Genomic DNA, 19,594 nt, shown 5'->3' on the forward strand with positions numbered 1-19,594 from the left:
ATTTTTTCATATGTTTATTGTCTTCATGTATGTCTTCTTTTGTAAGTGTCTGGTCATATCATTTGCCCACTTTTGAATGGGCTTGTTTGTTTTTTTTCTGTAAATATATTTTAGTTCTTTGTAGATTCTGGATATCAGCCCTTTGTCAGATGGGTAGACTGCAAAAATTTTTTCCCATTCTGTTGGTTGCCAATTCACTCTAATGACTGTTTCTTTTGCTGTGCAGAAGCTGTGGAGTTTGATTAGGTCCCATTTGTCTATTGTGGCTTTTGTTGCCAATGCTTTTGGTGTTTTGGTCATGAAGTCCTTGCCTATGCCTATGTCCTAAATGGTTTTGCCTAGATTTTCTTATAGGGTTTTTATGGTGTTAGGTCTTATACTTAAGTCTTTAATCCAACTGGAGTTAATTTTAGTGTAAGGTGTCAGGAAGGGGTCTAGTTTCTGCTTTCTGCACATGGCTAGCCAGTTTTCCCAACACTATTTATTAAACAGGGACTCCTTTCCTCATTGCTTGTTTTTGTGAGATTTGTCAAAGATCAGATTGTTGTAGATGTGTTGTGTTTCCTCTGAGGCCTCTGTTTTGCTCCATTGGTCTAGATCTCTGTTTTGGTACCAGTACCATGCTGTTTTGATTACTGTAGCCTTGTAGTATAGTTTGAAGTCCGGTAGTGTGATGACCCCTGCTGTGTTCTTTTTGCTTAGAATTGACTTGGCTATGCGGGCTCTCTTTCAGTTCCATAAAAGATGTTTTTCTCTGCTTCTGTGAAGAAGGTCATTGGTAGCTTGATGAGGATAGCGTTGAATCTGTAAATTACTTTGGGCAGTATGGCCATTTTCATGATATTGATTCTTCCTAACCGTGAACATGGAATGTTTCTCCACCTATTTGTGACCTCTCTTATTTTGTTGAGCAGTGGTTTGTAGTTTTCCTTGAAGAGGTCCTTCACATTCCTTGTTAGTTGTATTCATAGGTCTTTTATTCTCTTGCTCTCTTATTCTCTTAGCAATTATGTATTGCAGTTTGTTCTTGATTTGGCTCTCTTTAAGTCTGTTATTGGTGTATAGGAATGCTTGTGATTTTTGCACTTTGATTTTGTTTCCTGAGACTTTGCTGAAGTTGCTTATCAGTTTCAGGAGATTTTGGGCTGAGACAATGGGGTCTTCTAGATATACAATCATGCCGTCTGCAAATAGAGACAATTTGACTTCCTCCTTTCCTATTTGAATGCCCTTTATTTCTTTTTCTTGCCTGATTGCTCAGGCTAGAACTTCCAATACTATATTGAATAGGAGTGGTGAGAGAGGGCATCTTTGTCTACTGCCAGATTTCAAAGGGTATCTTCAGTTTTTGCCCATTCAGTATGATATTGGCTGTTGGTTTGTCATAAATAGCTTTTATTATTTTGAGATACCTTCCATCAATACCTAGTTTATTGAGGGTTTTTTAGCATAAAGGGCTGTTGAATTTTGTCAAAGGCCTTCTCTGCATCAATTGAGATAATCATGTGGTTTTTGTCTTTGGTTCTGTTTATGTAGTGAATTACATTTATAGACTTGCATATGTTGAAACAGCCTTGCATCCCCAGGATGAATCCTACTTGATCATGGTGGATAGGCTTTTTGATGTGCTGTTGCAATTGGCTTGCCAGTATTTTATTGAAGATGTTCTCATCTATGATCATCGTGGATATTGGCCTGAAGTTTTCTTTTCTTGCTGAGTCTCTGCCAGGTTTTGGTATCAGGATGATGTTGGTCTCATAAAATGATTTTGGAAGGATTCCCTCTTATTGGGTTGTTGGAATAGTTTCGGAAGGAATGGTACCAGCTCCTCCTTGTATGTCTGGTAGAATTCGGCTGTGAGCCCATCTGGACCTGGGCTTTTTTTGTGTGGTAGGCTCTTAATTGCTACCTTAACTTCAGACCTTGTTATTGGTCTATTCAGGGTTTTTACTTCTTCCTGGTATAGGCTTGGGAGGATGCAAGTGTCCAGGCATTTATCCATTTCTTCCAGTTTTACTAGTTTATGTGTATAGAGTTGTTTGTAATAATCTCTGAGGATGGTTTGTATTTCTGTGGAAACTGTGGTGATATCCCCTTTGTTGTTTTGTATTGCATCTATTTGATTATTCGCTATTTTATTTTTTTATCAGTCTGGCTAGTGGTCTGTCTATTTTGTTGATCTTTTCAAAAAACCAGCTCCTGGATTTATTGATTTTTTTGAAGGGTTTTTTGTGTCTTTATCTCCTTCAGTTCTGCTCTGATCTCAGTTATTTCTTGTCTTCTGTTAGCTTTTGAGTTTTTTTGATCATGCTCTTCTAGCTATTTCCATTTTGATGGTAGGGTGTTGATTTTAGATCTCTCCTTGTTTCTCCTGTGGGAATTTATGGCTATATATTTTAATCTAGAGACTGCTTTAAATGTGTCCCAGGGATTCTGGTATGTTGTGTCTTTGTTCTCCTTGGTTTTGAAGAACATCTTTATTTCTGCCTTCATTCATTGTTTATCCACTCAACATTCAAGAGCCAGGTGTTCAGTTTCCATGAAGCTGTATGGTTCTGAGTTAGTTTCTGAATTCTGAGTTCTAACTTGATTGCACTGTGGTCTGAGAGACTGTTTGTTATGATTTCCATTCATTTACATTTGCCGAGGAGTGATTTACTTCCAATTATGTGGTCAATTTTAGAGTAGGTGTAATGTGGTGCTGAGAAGAATGTATATTCTGTGGATTTTGGGGTGGAGAGTTCTGTAAATGTCTATTAGGTTTGCTTGTTCCAGGTCTGAGCTCAAGTCCCAGATATCTTTGTTAATTTTCTGTCTGGTTAGATCACTGTCTAATATTGACAATGGGGTGTTAAAGTCTCCCACTATTATTGTGTGGGAGTCTAAGTGTCTTTGTAATTCATTAAGAACTTGCCTTAAGTATCTGGGTGCTTCTCTATTGGATACATATATATTTATGATCATTAGTTCTTCTTGTTCCATTGATCCTTTTACCATTATCTAATGTCCTTTTTTGTCTCTTTTGATCTTTGCTGGTTTAAAGTCTATTTTATCAGAGATGAGAATCACAACTCCTGCATTTTTTTGCTCTCCATTTGCTTGGTAAATCTTCCTCCATCCCTTTATTTTGAGCCTTTGTGTGTCCTTGCATGTGAGATGGCTTTCCTGGATACAGCACACCGATTGGTTTTGGCTTTTTCTCCAATTTGCCAGTCTGTCTCTTTTGATTGGGGCATTTAGCCCATTTACAAGTAGGGTTAATATTGTTATGTGTGAATTTGATACTGCCATTTTGATGCTAGCTGGCTGTTTTGCCAGTTAGTCAATGCAGTTTCTTCATTGTGTTGATGCTCTTTACCATTTGGTATGTTTTTGGAGTGGCTGGTACTGGTTCTTCCTTTCTATGTGTAGTGCCTCTTTCAGGAGCTCTTGTAAAGCAGGCCTGGTTGTGACGAAATCTCTGAATACTTGCTTGTTCATAAAGGATTTTATTTTTCCTTCGCTTGTGAAGCTTAGTTTGGCTGGATATGAAATTCTGGGTTGAAAGTTCATTTTTTAAAGGATGTTGAATATTGGCCCCCACTCTCTTCTGGCTTGTAGAGTTTCTGCGGAGAGATCTGCTGTGAATCTGATGGGCTTCCCTTTGTGGGTAACCCTACCTTGCTCTCTGGCTGCCCTTAGCATTTTCTCCTTCATTTCAACCCTGGTGAATCTGACAATTATGTGCCTTGGGGTGGCTGTTCTTGTGGAATATCTTTGTGGTGTTCTCTGTATTTCCTGGACTTGAATATTGGCCTGCCTTGCTAGGTTTGGGAAGTTTTCCTGGATAATATCTTGAAGAGTATTTTCCAGCTTGGATTCATTCTCTCTGTCACATTCAGGTACACCTTTCAAACATAGATTAGGTCTTTTCACATAGTCCTATATTTCTTGGAGACTTTGTTCATTCCTTGTTACCCTTTTTTCTCTAATCTTGCCTTCTCATTTTATTTCATTGAGTTGGTCTTCGACCTCTGGTATCCTTTCTTCTGCTTGGTCAATTCGGCTGTTGAAACTTTTGTATGCCTTGTGAAATTCTCGTGTTGTGTTTTTCAGCTCCATCAATTCACTTATATTCCTCTCTAAGTTGTTTCTTCTCCTTAGCATTTCATCAAATCTTTTTTCAGCATTCTTAGTTTCTTTGCATTGGGTTAAAACATGTTATTTTAGCTAACAGAAGTTTCTTATTACCCACCTTCTGAAGCCTGATTGTGTCATTTCATCACGCTCATTCTCCATCCAGCCTTGTTCCCTTGCTGGTGAGGAGTTGTGATCCCTTGTAGGAGGAGAGGCATTCTGGTTTCAGGTGTTTTCATCCTTTTTGGGCTGGATCTATCCACCTGTCATCTTTGTAGTTGTTGACTTTCAGATTGGGTCTCTGAGTGGATGTCCTGTTTGTTGATGATGAAGTTATTTATTTCTGTTTCGTAGTTTTCCTTCTAACAGTCTGGCCCCTCTGCTGTAGGACTGCTGGGGTCCGCTCCAGGCCCTGCTTGCCTGAGGATCACCTGCAGCAGCTGCAGGACACTAAGGGTTGCTGCCAGTTTTTTCTTCTGTTATCTTTGTCCAAGAAAGATACCCGCAAGATGTCAGTATAAGCTCTCCTTTATGAGGTGACTCTTTGGATATACGGGGGTCAGGGAGCTGCTTGAGGAGACAGTCTGTCCATTATAGGAGCTCAAGGGCTGAGCTGTGAGCTCCATTGTTCATTCAGAGCTGCTGGACAGGTACATTTAAGTTTGCTGAAGCAGAACTCCTAACCCCCACCTCCCTTTTTTCTCAGGAGCTCTGTCCTGGGCACTTAAGGCTTTACTTATGAGTTTCTGTTGTGCTGCTGCCTTTTTTCAGGCTTCCCTGCCCAGTGAGGAGGCAGCCTAGTCATTGTCTGCCTGCAAAGGCTTTGATGAGCTGCTGTGGTCTCTGCCCAGCTGCCGTGTGAACTTTCCTGCAGTCCTGTTTATATGGGTGTAGTTAGAACTGCTTCAACAATGGCGGCCCACCTCTATAATGGCAGACTTTCTCTGTAATATCAGAGTGCCTCAGCAAAGGCAGACTGCCTCAGCAATGGCAAACTACCTCCGTAGTGGTGGACTGCCTCGGTAATGGTGGACGCCCCTCCCCCACAGAGCTGGCCCTTCCCAGGTTCAGCTGTGCTTGCTGTGAAACTCTCAATCCAGAGCATTTCCAATTGCTGTTTTTCTGTGGGGGTGGGACCAGCCGAGCCTGAGGCTCCCTGCCTCAGAGCCCCCTTTTTTTCTTTTTTTAGTTGAACAGTCAATTCTGTCTCCCAAGTGTTCCAGTCGCCTGTTGAATAGGTGCCAGGATCTGTGTGATTTCCTGTGCAGTGCCCCACTGTGCCAGCTGAAATAGCCATGCTGAGATTTGTGGCACTTTTTTGCCTGGGAATCTCCTGGCCTGGCTCCCTGTTTCAGTCCCCTTTTTAATCAGATGAATGTGTGACTCTGTCTCCCAGGAACTCCAATCACCAGTTAAAATGACACCCAGACCCGTGTATTTTGTATGGAGAACTGCTGAGCCAGGGTGCCAGCCAAAATAGTTCCACTGGCAAAAACAGCTGCACCGGCCAAAACAGCTGTGGGGCCAAACCAGCTCTGCTGGTGACCTGTGGGACTCCTCCACCTGGGAATCTCCTGGTCTGTGGGCATTCAAAATCCTTCTGGATATTTGGTGTCCACTCACCCTTCGTGCTTTCACTGGGAGCTGCAATCCTGAGCTGCTCCTAATTGGCCATCTTCTAGGGTGTCTGTTAGCATTTTTAAGCTGCATTAAAAGGGAGAACAAAAATATCAGGACTTTCAACCAGAGCAATGGTATTAGAGATGTAGAAAACTGGACAGAATCGAGAGCTGTTTGGGGAATAAATGCAATATTGGCATTGGATGGATATGAATGTTATTAAGAAAAAGCACCAGTTTCTGCTTCACCATAGCTCAAAACCTAATGGATGAAGTTACCATGTTTTGAGACAAGGAGTGTAGAAGAAATGGTCTAGGAAAAGACATAACTACATCTTCTATTCTGTACTTCTGCCTATAAAAGTAAGGAAGACAAATCACTTTATCCACAATAAGAAATCATATTTTAGCCAAGATGGCATTTCTAAAAAGGAAGAAGAGATTTCCAAGGTAATTCATATTTAGTACTTAGAACTCTCCAGAAATGTGCTGAACACATTTATACTTTCTGAAAGTCATAACAGTTTCCCTTTTCTCTGTAGAATTCAGAGGAGACAATAGGAAGAAAATACTGTAACATGAGAAACACTTTGGAATCCAACCATCTGCCCAGACTTGTATGGTTCATTGTTAGGCATAACAGAGGCTGGAGCCCAGGAACTTTCCTTCAGGCAACAGTCCTGCTGAAAATTTTGGTCAACTTCATTTATAAAAATATCATTTTCAATCTTGACACATATCAGTTTTTGTTCCCCAGAACTGTGGCATTCTGTGAGCTGGATATTGTTTTTAAATTTAAATAATGGGAGTTCCCCAATATGTTTGGTAACCAATGAATTACTTTTTCTCCTTTAACATCCACCCCCTGTATCTTTTTTCTTAAAAATCAAATAGAAAGGGTCCAGGAAAAGCAACCAGGCATACAAACAGATAATTCTACAATATATACCCAACAAAGTTAGAATGATACACTTTAAGGCACAAGCACACACTCACAGCTAACTAGTCATGTGTTTATATATTCTGTGTGTGATTTTGACATATAAATTCTTCATTTCTATTCATAACTTAGAATTTAGCTGAGTGGCTGAGTTATGGGATAAATGACATATCAACCATCAGAAAAAGTAGGCAAACCAGTGGATTATTCAAAGCCCCATTTCTTTTATCATCTGTGTTTGAGTCTTTTTCACTGGACAGTAAGTACCCCTATTAGGGAATAGGTCAGAAAAAATAAAATGACTCTGAATATATGCCATTGTCTACTGATTGCTACTGCTACTGTGACCCACTAGCCAACTAGTCAGAATCTCCAAGCTAGAATATGTGGAGAAGAGTAAAGAAGTATGAGTTATGATCTTTACTGTCAAGGAATTTATCATATAATTAGAAGGATAAGATGCAAATATTTAAAAAAGTGAACTAGATAACTATGCAGGGCATATAATACACAATTGTACTCTGAATGCTCCATTTAAATTATCTGTGTTGAAGTTCAGTTAATCCTTGGTTAGATTCATAAACAAGCCCACAGAGCCTATTTAATTCATATATAATTGTTCTAAAACAGCTTTTCTCTTCTTTTTCTTTTTGAGATTGACTCTCGTTCTGTCACCCAGGCTGGAGTCGAGTGGCATGATCTCGGCTCACTGCAAACTCTGCCTTCCAGGTTCAAATGATTCTTGTGCTTCAGCCTCCAAGTAGCTGGAATTACAGGCACGTGCCACCACACCCAGATAATCTAAAATGACTTTTTAATCTACACTAGTTTCTCACATTGTTTCTATGAGAAAATGTATTCTGGTCTCCGATGTACAACAAGAATACATTTCTCTATTAGGCACCAGCAATGACCATCCAGCATAAGCAGATTAAGAATCAGAATTTCTAGAAATACAAATATAATAACTAAAATTTTCAAATTAAATGAATGCATAGATTTGATTAAAAATATTCACTCTAGGCCAGGGTCAGTGGCTCACACTTGTAATCCCAGTAATTTGGGAGGCTGAAGTGGGTGAAGCACTTGAAGTCAGGAGTTCGAGACCAGCCTGGCCAACATGGTGAAACCCTGTCTCTACTAAAAATACAAAAATTATCCAGGTGTGGTGGTGTACATGTTGGTGCAATAAATTATAGGTGGCCAGCTGCTTGGGAGGCTGAAGCAGGTGAACCTGGGAGGTGGAGGTTGGGGTGAGCTAGGATCATGCCACTGCACTCCACCTTGAGCATCAAGCAAGACTCTGTCTCCAAAAAAAAAAGAGAGAGAGAGAGAGGGCTCTAGCTGAAGACATAATTTTTTCTTTTTGAACTGGATAATAAATCAGAACATATCACTTAGGATTCAAATGAAAAAAGTCAAAGAAATAGAATATATGAATAGAGGCTAAAAACAGGTAGAAAATGTCTAACATATTTCTAACCAGAGTCTTAGATGAAAAGAAGAGGAAGCAGCAGTAGAATCATTTAGAGAGATAATTACAATTGCAAATTTTTCAAACAGGAGACAGAAATATAGTATCCATGGGAGAATGGTTCTGGGACCCTCCTCAGATACCACTTTCAAAGGATGTTCAAGTCTCTTGTATAAAACGGTGCAGTATTTACACATTCTACCCTTATTTTAAATCATCTCTAGATTATTTATAATACCTAATATAATGAAAATAGTTGTTATGCTGTATTTTATTTTTGATTTTTTAATATTTTTATTTTTTACCATAAAAAACAACTTTTATTATAATTATTTGTAAGACAGAAACTAGTAAAAAATACAGATAAAAAGGAAAACTGAAATTCTCCTTGATCTTAACATTAGAAATAACCAGTTAATATTCTAATGTATAGTTTTCTGTTCTGTTTTATATGCATATACATGTTTTTAAAATTACAGTTGGGATCAAAAGTGTTTATACTGTTTCATAACCTATTTATTTTAATTTACGTATTTATTTATTTTATTTTAATAGGTTTTAGGGGAACAAGTGGTGTTTTGTTACATGTTACAAGTTTTGGGGAACAAGTGGTGTTTGGTTACAAGTTCTTTATTGCTGATTTCTGAGACTTAAGTACACCCACCACCTGAGCAGTACACTGTACCCAATGTGTAGTCTTTCATCCCTCACCCCCTTGCACCCTTTCCCCTGAGTCATCAAAGTTCATTATGTCATTCTTATGCCTTTGTGTCTTCATAGCTTAGTTTCCACTTATGAGTGAGAACATACAATGTTTGGTTTTCTATTCCTTTACTTCACTTAGAATAATGGTCTTCAATTCCATCTAGGTTGCTGCAAATGCAATTATTTCATTTCTTTTTATGGCTGAATAGTATTCCATTATATACACACACACACACACACACACACACACACACACACACACAAACACATATATCTTTATCCACTCATTGATTTTGGGCATTTGGACTGGTTCCATAGTTTTGTATTTGTGAATTGTGCTGCTATAAACATGCATGTGCAAGTATCTTTTTCATTTAATGATACCAGGAATGGGACTGCTGGACCAAATGGTAGTTCTACTTTTAGTTCCTTAAATCTACACACAATTTTCCATAGTAGTTGGACTAGTTTACTTTCCCACCATCAGTGTAAAAAGTGTTCCCTTTTCACCACATCCACATCAACATCTATTATTTTTTGTTTTTTTTTGATTGCGGCCATTCCTCCAAGAGTAAGGTAGTATTGCATAGTGGCTAAGATTTACATTTTCTGATCAATAGTGATGTTAAGCATTTTTAAAATATGTTTTTTGGCCATTTGTATATCTTCTTTTGAAAACTATTCATAACCTTAACCCACTTTTTGATGGAATTGTTTGTTTTTACCTTGCTGATTTGTTTGAGTTATTTGTAGATTCTGGAAATTAGTCCTTTGTTGGATGTATAGATGGAGAAGATTTTCAAGTTTGTCTGTTTACTCTGATGATTGTTACTTTTGCTGTGCAGAAGCTTTTTAGTTTAATTAATATCATTTATTTATCTTTGTTTTTGTTGTATTTGATTTTCTTGGGTTCTTGGTCAAGAAGTCTTTGCCCAAGCCAATGTCTAGAAAAATTTTTCCAATGTTATTGTCTAGAATTTTTATGGTTTCACATCTTAGATTTAAGGCTTTAATCCATCTTGAGTTGATTTTTATAGAGAGATGAGGTTCCAGTTTTATTCTTCTACATGTGGCTTGCCAATTATCCCAGCATCGTTTGTTGAACAGGGTGTCTTTTCCCAACGATAGGGTTTTGTTTGCTTTGTTGAATGTCAGTTGATTGTAAGTATTTGGCTTTATTTCTGGGTTCTGTATTGTGTTCTATTGGTCTATGTGCCTATCCAGTACCATCCTGTTTTGGTAACTATAGCCCTATAGTATAGTTTGAAATCAGGTAATGTGATGCCTTCAGATTTGTTCTTTTTGCTTAGTCTTGCTTTGATTATGTGAGCTCTTTTTTGGTTTCATATGAATTTTAGAATTGCTTTTTCTAATTCAGTGAAGAATTATGGTAGTATTTTGACAGGAATTGCATTGCATTTGTAGACTGCTTTTGGTATTATGGTCATTTTCTACCAGTCCATGAGCATTGGGGTATGTTTCCACTTGTTTGTGTTGTCTGTGATTTCTTTCAGCAGTGTTTTGTAGTTTCCCTTGTAGAGGTCTTTCACCTCCTTGGTTAAGTATATTCCTTAGTATTGTATTTTTTTTTTTTCTTTTTGCCTCTATTGTAAAAGGGGTTGAGTTCTTGATTTGAATGTCAGCTTGGTCACTATTGGTGTATAGCAGGGCTACTGATTTGTGTACATTAATTCTGTACCCTGAAACTTTGTTAAATTTATTTACCAGTTCTAGAAGCTTTTTAGATGAGTCATTAGGCTTTTCTATAATGGGTATACAATCATGTCATCAGCAAACGGTGACAATTTGATTTCCCTATTACCAACTTGAATGCCCTTTATTTCTTTCTCTTGCCTGATTGCCCTGGCTAGGACTTTCAGTACGATGTTGAATATAAGTGGTGATAGTGGACATCTTTGTCTTCTTCCAGCTCTCAGGGGTAATCCTTTCAACTTTTCCATGTTCAGTATAATGTTGGCTGTCAGTTTATCATAGATGGCTTTTATTACCTTAAAGAATGGCCTTTCTATGCTGATTTTGCTGAGGGTTTTAATCATAAACTGATATTGGATTTTGTCAAATGCTTTTTCTGCATCTATTGAGATGATCATGTGATTTTTGTTTTTAGTTCTGTTTATGTGGTGTATCACATTTATTGACTTGTGGATGTTAAACCATCCCTCCATCCCTGATATAAACCCACTTGAGCATGGTGCGTTTTCTTTTTGAAATGCTGTTGGATTCTGTTAGCTAGTATTTTGTTGAGGATTTTTGCTTGTATGTTCATTGGGGAAATAGGTCTGTAGATTTCTTTTTTTGTGGTGTCTTTTCCTGGTTTTGGTATTAGGGCAATACTGGCTTCATAATATGATTTAGGGAAGATTCCCTCTTTCTCTGTCTTTTGAAATAGTGTTAATAGGATTGGTGCCAATTCTTCTTTGCACGTCTGATAGAATTCAGCTGGGAATCCATCTGGTCTTGGACTTTCATTTTTTGGTTCCTTTTGAATTATCATTTCAATATCACTACTTGTTATTGGTCTGTTCCAACTTTCTATTTCCTCCTGTTTTAATCTAGGAGGGTTGCATATTTCCAGGGAATTATCCCCCCCTGCCCAGGTTTTTTAGTTTATGCATGTAAAGGTGTGCATAGCAGCCTTGAACGATCTTTTGTATTTCTGTGGTATCAGTTGTAATATCATGCATTTCTTTTCTAATTGAGCTTATTTGGATCTTCTCTCTTCTTTTCTTGGTTAATCTCACTAATAGTCTATCAGTTTTATTTATCTTTTCAAAGAACCAGCTGTTTCATTTTTTTTGTATTTTTTTTAATAAAATTTAATTTAGTTCTGCTCTGATCTTGGTTATTTCTTTTCTAATACTGGATTTGTATTTGCTTTGTTTTTGTTTTTCTAGTTCCTTGAGGTGTGACCTTAGATTGTCTATTTATGCTCTTTCAGGCTTTTTGATGTAGGCAATTAATGCCATGAACATTCCTCTTAGCACTGCATTTTCTGTATCCCAGAGGTTTTCATAGGTTGTGTCACTATTATCATTCAGTTCAAAGAATTTTTAAATTTTAATCTTGATATTATTCTTGACCCAATAATCATTTAGTATCAGGTTATTTCATTTTCATGTATTTGCCTGGTTTTGATGGTTTCTTTTGGAGTTGATTGTCAATTTTATTCCACTGCAACCTGAAAGAGTACTCGATATGATTTTGATTTTTAAAAATTTGTTGAGACTTGTTTTGTGATCTATCATATGGCCTATCTTAGAGAAAGTTCCATGCACTGATGAATAGAATGTATATTCTGTGGTTATTGGGTAGAATGTTCTGTAAATATCTGTGAAGTTCATTTGTTGTGGGGTATAGTTTAAATCCATTGTTGCCTTGTTGACTTTCTGTCTTGAGGACCTGCCTACTGTTGTTGGTGAAGTATTGAAGTCCTCCACTATTATTGTGTTGCTGTCTATCTCATTTCTTAGGTCTATTAGTAATTCTTTTATAAATTTGGTAGCTCCAGTGTTAGAAGCACATATATTTAGGATTGTGATATTTTTCTGTTAGACTAGTCCTTTTATCTTTATATACTATTCCTCTTTTTCTTTTTTAACTGCTGTTACTTTAAAGTTTGTTTCATCTAATGTAAGAATAGCTATTCTTGCTCATTTTTGATATTCATTTGCATGAAATATCTTTTTCCACCCTTTACCTTAAGTTCATATAAGTCCTTATGTGGTTGGTAAGTTATTATCCATTCTGCCATTCTATATCTTTTTTATTTGAGTAAAAAAGTAACTTTTTATTCCTTTAACAATAAATATTTCAAACTATATGAGGTACTTTACATTTTGTAATCAAATATTCATGCACACATAATCTTACATAAAGAATTTAAATTGAATAATATACATGCTGATAACTCCTTTTTTGAGCAAATTGATTAAGTTGAGTTTCATTAAATATGTTTGCATTTTTTTTTTTCAAAAAAAGAGACTTACATATATTGAATCCACAGCATTTTCAAAATCAAAATCTGGCATTTTTCCCCATGTTATCCCTCCCCAACTTCCCCACTCCCTGCTGTTCCTCCTCTAGCCCCTCACAACAGACCCCAGTGTGTGATGCTCCCCTCCCTGTGTCCATGTGCTCTCATTGTTCCATACCGGCCTATGAGTGAGAACATGCAGTCTTTGATTTTTTTTGTTCTTGTGTCAGTTTGCTGAGAATAATGGCTTCCAGATTCATCCTTGTCCTGACAAATGGCACAAACTCATCATTTTTTATGGCTGCATAGTTTATATTCCATGGTGTATATGTGCCACATTTTTCTTGTCCAGTCCATCATTGATGGGTATTTGGGTTGGTTCCAGGTCTTTGCTATTGTAAACAGTGCTGCAACGAACATACATGTGCATGTGTCTTTATAATAGAACGATTTATAATCTTTTGGGTATGTACTCAGTAATGGGATTGCTGGGTCAAATGGAATTTCTATTTCTAGGTCCTTAAGGAATCACCACACTGTCTGTTACAATGATTGAACTAATTGATACTCCCACCAACAGTGTAAAAGTGTTCCTATTTTTCCACATCCTCTCCAGCATCTGTTGTCTCCAGATTTTTTTAATGATTGCTATTCTAACTGGCATGAGATGCTATTTGAATGTGGTTTTGATTTGCATTTCTCTAATGACCAGTGATGATGAACATTTTTTCATGTGTTTGTTGGCCTCATATATATCTTCTTTTGTAAAGTGTCTGTTCATATCCTTCTCCCAATTTTGAATAGGCTTGTTTGTCTTTTTCTTGTAAATCTGTTTTAGTTCTTTGCAGATTCTGGATATGAGCCCTTTGTCAGATGGGTAGATTGCAAGAACTTTTTCCCATTCTGTTGGTTGCTGGTTCATGCTAATGATTGTTTCTTTTGCTGTGCAGAAGCACTGGAGTTTAATTAGATCTCATTTGTCTATTTTGGCTTTTGTTGCCAATGCTTTTGGTGTTTTAGTCATGAAGTCCTTGCCTACGCCTACATCCTGAATTATTTTGCTTAGATTTTCTTCTAGGGTTTTTATGGTGTTAGGTCTTATGTTTAAGTCTTTAATCCATCTGGAGTTAATTTTAGTGTAAATTTAGTTAATTTTAGAATTAATTTATTCATTCCAGTTTCTGCTTTCTGCACATGGCTAGCCAGTTTGCCCAACACCATTTATTAAACAGGGACTCCTTTCCCCATTGCTTGTTTTTTCAGGTTAGTCAAAGATCAGATGTTTATAGATGTGTGGTATTGCCTCTGAGGCCTCTGTTCTGTTCCATTGGTCTATATCTCTGTGTTGGTACCAGTGCCATGCTGTTTTGATTACTGTAGCCTTGTAGTATAGTTTGAAGTCAGGTAGCATATGCCTCCAGTTTTGTTCTTTTTGCTTAGGATTGTCTTGGCTATGAGGGCTCTCTTTTGGTTCCATACGAAGTTTAAGGTGTTTTTTTCCAGTTTTGTGAAGAAGATCATTGGTAGCTTGATGGGTATAGCATTGAATCTATAAATTACTTTGGGCGGTATGGCCATTTTTATGATATTGATTCTTCCTAACCCTGAGCATGGAATGTTTCTCCCTCTCTTTGCATCCTCTCTTATTTCCTTGAGTTCTTTTTTCTTTGTCTTTTAGATTGGTTGAATTTGAAAGCTTTGTCTTTAGCTCTGAAGTTCTTCTACTTGTTCAATTCTGTTGCTGAGACTTTCCAGTGCATTTTACCTTTCTCTAAGCATGTCCTTGATTTATAGAAGTCATGACTTTTTTATTTATGCTACTTCACTTGAGATTTTTCCATTACTATCTTTTATTTTTTTTTTATTTCTTTAATTTGGACTTCACCTTTCTCTGATGCCTCCTTGAATGGCTAAATAATTGATCTTCTGAATTCTTTTTCTGGCAATTCAGAGATTTTGTCTTGGTTTGGATCCATTGTTGGTGAACTAGTGTGATCTTTTGGGGGTGACAAAGAACCTTGTTTTGTCATATTACCAGAATTGTTTGTGTGGTTCCTTCTCATGTAGTTAGGCTATGTCAGAAGGAAGATCTGGGACTTGGATTTGCTGTTCAGATTCCTTTGTCTATGGGTGCTCCCTTGATGTGAGGCTCTCCTCCTTCTCCCAGGAATGGGGCTTCCTGAGAGCCAGACTGCAGTGATTTTTATTGTTCTTCTTGATCTAGTCACTCAGCAGAGCTACTGGGAAGTGTCTGCAAGGAGACCTGTGATGTGATTCATCTTCAGGCATCTCAGCCATGGATACCAGCACTTGCTCCAGTGCAGTGAGGGCCCTTGCTTGTGTTTTTATTTAGTGCACTGGTTTTGTGTTCATTGGCCTCCAGCTAGGAGGTAGCACTTTCAAGAGTGCATCAGCTGTGGTTGCATAGGGAGGATGCAAACTTGCCCTAGGGTCAGTCAATGGGTAGAGCCATAGAGCACCCAAGAGAGTATATCCTTTGTTATCCCTACCAGGGCAGGTAGTGGAAGACCATTAGATGGGGGAAGGGTTAGGCATGTCTAAGCTCAGACTCTCCTTGGCCAGGGCTTGCTGCAGCTGCTGTGGGGGATGAGGATCTGGTGGCCAATGGAATTATACTGACAGGGGATTAAGTCTGCCTCTGCTGCATTACACACACAGGTGGCTAGAGAAGTGGAGGGAGTGCCAGTAGCCACAGGCCTCACCCTGCTTCCAGGCAGCCTACAGCCCTAAAAGTTAGTCTCACTCCCATTATGCCCCTTCCCCAATGGCACCGGGTTTACTTCCAGGCAGCCCGTGACCAGGGCTGAGAACTAGTCACAGGCTACAAGCTTTCCAGTTGAGAAAGTAAGCTGACTCACAGTTCCTCAGTTGTCCCACAAAGCCTGTGAGGCAATCCACCTCCATCAAAGGCTCTATGGATTATCTCGGCTTTCCTGGTATGTTCCTGTGGTGGTTCTTGGAATAAAACTTCACAATGTGGATCTCTGCATGCTGTTCTGTCCTTCTGAGTGGGAGCTGCAATTCAGTCCTGCCTCCTATCCACCATTTTCTGCTTATTTCTTTTTTCAATTATTTTCAATCCATGGTTGGCTGAGTCTATGGATGTGCAAACTGAGAATAGGGAGGGCCAACTGTAACCAAAATACTCAGGATCCTCAAGCAGGATAAATTAATATCCATATATAGGAATATCATAATGAACCTATGGAACACCAAAAACAGATTAAACAAGTAGAAGAAAGAACTTTAGAATTTGAAGACAAGGCTTTCAAATTAAACCAATCTGACAGACAAAGAAAAAAGGATTTTTTAAAAAATGAACAGAGCCTCCAAGAAATTTGGAATTATGTTAAAGGACTAAACCTACAAATAATTGGTGTTCCCAAGGAAGAAGAGAAAAAAGTTTGAACAATATATTTCAGGGAATAATCAGAGAAGACTACCCTGGGCTTGGTAGAGATCAAGACATTAAAATACAAGAAGCTCAAAGAACAACTGGGACACTTGGGAAATTTATTGCAAAATGATTATCACCTAGGCACATAGTCATCAGGTTATCTAAAGCCAGGACGAACGAGAGAATCTTATGAGCTGTGAGGCAAAAGAATCAAGTAATCTATTAAGGGCCAACTGTAAACAAAATACTCAGGATCTCCAAGCAGGATAAATAATAAATTAATATCCATATATAGAAATGCCATAATGAAGCCATGGAACACCAAAGACACAGACGATCTTTAAAGCAGCTAGAGAGAAAAGACAAATAACTTTCAAAGAAACAGCAATGGGCTTACAGTTGCTTACTTAGAAGCAACAATGTAAACAAGAAGACAGCAAAAGAATATCTTTCATATGCTGAGGAAGAAAACCTGCCAAATAAAGGTATTTTAAAAGAAACACCAATAGATCATCACTAAACAAATTTCTAAAGTATGTACTTTAGAGAGAAAAAAGATTATTGATCAAGGGCTTAAGAGTCAAGTAGAACTAATAAGCAAAAAAAAAGTGTAGATTATTGGCAAAATCTAAGCCAACATTGATTATATTAAAGCTATAGCAATAATGAGATATTGAAGAGATTTCTGCACTCCCTTATTCATGGCAGCATTATTCACAATAGCCAAGATGTGGAACCAACCTAAATTTCCATCAAGGATAAGTGGATAAAGAAAATGTCATATATATACACAATGAAATATTACTCAGCTTTAGAAGGAAATCCTGTCATCTGCAACAACGTGGATGATCCTGGAGGATCATGTTGTGTTACATGTAGTAAGACAGATACAGAAAGACAAATAGCATATGATCTCACTTATATGTGAAGTTTAAAAATGTTGAATTCATAGAAACATAGAGCAGCATGGGAGTTACCAGGAGATGCAGGGATGGGAGCAGGGACTAGGGAGAAGTTGGTCAAACAATACAAAATTTCAGTTAGAGAGAAATGAACTCAAGAGGTCTGTTGTATCTGGTGACTATAGTTAATAACAATGTATTGTATGCTTGCAAATTGCTAAGAGAGTAGATTTTAAGTGTTCTCATCACAGACTGTGATAAATATGTAAGGCAATAGATATGTTAATTAGATTGACTTAGCCATGCCACAATGTATTCATATTTCAAAACATCATATTGTACACTGTAAATATATGCAATTTTGTTAACCAAAACAGTACATAATAAGCAAAATATATGTATACAAGCAACATTTAAATCATGAGGACAGTAATTGAAATTAAAGTATTTTAAGATCTTTGAATTGGTTAGGAGGAGGGAAGGCATTAACTTTAGACTGTGATAAAATTTCTAAGATAATCTCTAAAAATTGAAATAAAACATATAACTTTGAAACTAGCAGAAGGAAAAAAGTGAAAGGAAGCAAAATATATGAAAAGAAGGCAGGAAAAATGGAAAAAAAATAAGGAAGAGTCAGAATAAATATGAACACAAAATAAGATGGTGGAAATTACTTTAAGTATATCAATATTTTCAATAAGTATAAATTAACTAAATACTATAAAAGTTAAAGGGGGATTAAAAAATAGCTATATAAATTTTGCTAAATAATTTTTGCCAAAGCATAAGAATACAAAACTAATACTGAGAAATGGAAAATGATATATTAGAAAAACACTAACTAAAAGAAACTTGAGGTAGCCATGTTAATATAAGACAAAATAGACTTTAAGGCAAAGAGCATTGGTAGAAATAAAAAGATAACAATGACATATGGTTCAGTTCACCAGGAAGGCATAGCTATTCTAACCTCATATGCATCTAGTAGTATAACTTCAATACATACAAAGCAAAAGTGGAAAGAACCATAAAGAAAAATATGCTAATACATAATTATAGCAGGAAAATGTAACACACATCTCAGAAACTAATACTCTAAGTAGACCAAAAACCAGTAATGATGTAATTGATTTGATCAACACAATTAACAAACTTGATCTAATAGATATTCGTGGAACAATATCATCAACAGTTGAAGAATATACATTATTTTCAGGCATATCTGGAACATTTACACGAGTTTAACACCTTGTTTACCTTGAAGCAAATCCTAACAAATTTCAAAGGATTACTATCATACAGATGGCATTGTGTGACCAAAAACTAATTCAATAATAAAAAGATGACTAGAAAAAAACCATACATGAAAATTTAAAAATGAACTTCTAAGTAACTTAAAGGTCAAAGAAATAATCAGGAAAAGTCAAAAATATTATAATGGAATGACAAATACTACCTATCAAACGTGTAGAATTCAAAGTAGAATGTAGAATTCAAAGTAGAATTTCAATAGAGAATGTTGGAAACATTGTATGGCAATAAATTGGAAAACTCTAATAAAATGAGAAATTCTTAATGAAAATATATCTGAATAGAAATCAAGATCAAGAAGAAATAGGAATCTTGTGTAGTCTATAATCTTACAGAATTTTAATCAATAGTTGAAAAGCTTCCTACAAAGAAAACATCAGGAACATATAGTTTTACCAAAAAAAAGTTACAAATTATTCAGCAACCCAAAAAATCTAACTTTAGGCAAAGTAAATTTTCAACAAATACTTAGAAAATGTAACTTAATAAAAATATACCATTTATAATGGCACAAAATATGTAACATATAAAGATAATATATATGAAGTATCTGAGAGTAATTCTAATAGTTTCACAAGGCTTTCAGAGAAAAAATTATAACATCTACTTAACTGAAAGACATGAGGAGATATTCCGCGTTTGTGAATTGGAAAACTCAACATTATTAAGATTTTGATTTCCTTCAAATTTATCTGTAACTTTAATGAAACTCCAGTCAAAATCAACAGTTCTGTTTGTGTATGTGTGTCTTGGTGTGTAACCTAACAAGGTGATTCTAAAATTTATATGGAAAAACAGTTAAAGAATAATAAAGACATTCCTGATGAAAAATAATGAGAAGAGCACAGTGTTATACCAAATGTCAATAATTAATAAATTAATATATAATTAAATGATATAAAAGTTACTAGCACTTAGAAAAATTGATTGTGCAGTCCAGGCATGGTGGCTCATGCCTGTAATCCCAGCACTTTGGGAGGCCGAGGTGAGCAGATCACTTGAGGCCAGGAGTTTGAGACCAGCCTAGACAACATGGCAAAATCCTATCTCTATTAAAAAACACAAAAATTAGCTGGGCATGGTGGCTCATGCCTATAATCCCAGCTTCTTGGGAG

General features: G+C 36.8%; 1 protein-coding gene across 17 annotated transcripts in view; it reads right to left on the bottom strand.

Annotated features, from left to right (window-relative positions):
- ALPK1 (alpha kinase 1) overlaps nt 1–19,594 on the bottom strand; it is a 182,424-nt gene that overhangs the window by 97,488 nt on the left and 65,342 nt on the right. For 5 of the 17 annotated variants that reach the window (XM_054253048.2, XM_054253045.2, XM_078366692.1 and 2 more), the window contains one exon: nt 5,740–5,820. The exons of the other annotated variants lie outside the window; for them this stretch is intronic. The gene's annotated coding sequence lies outside the window, so the exon portion shown is untranslated. The remainder of the gene's footprint in view (nt 1–5,739; nt 5,821–19,594) is intronic. 17 annotated transcript variants of the gene reach the window in all.

Source organism: Callithrix jacchus, chromosome 3, assembly GCF_049354715.1.
Source record: "Callithrix jacchus isolate 240 chromosome 3, calJac240_pri, whole genome shotgun sequence".
Lineage (NCBI taxonomy): Eukaryota > Metazoa > Chordata > Mammalia > Primates > Cebidae > Callithrix > Callithrix jacchus.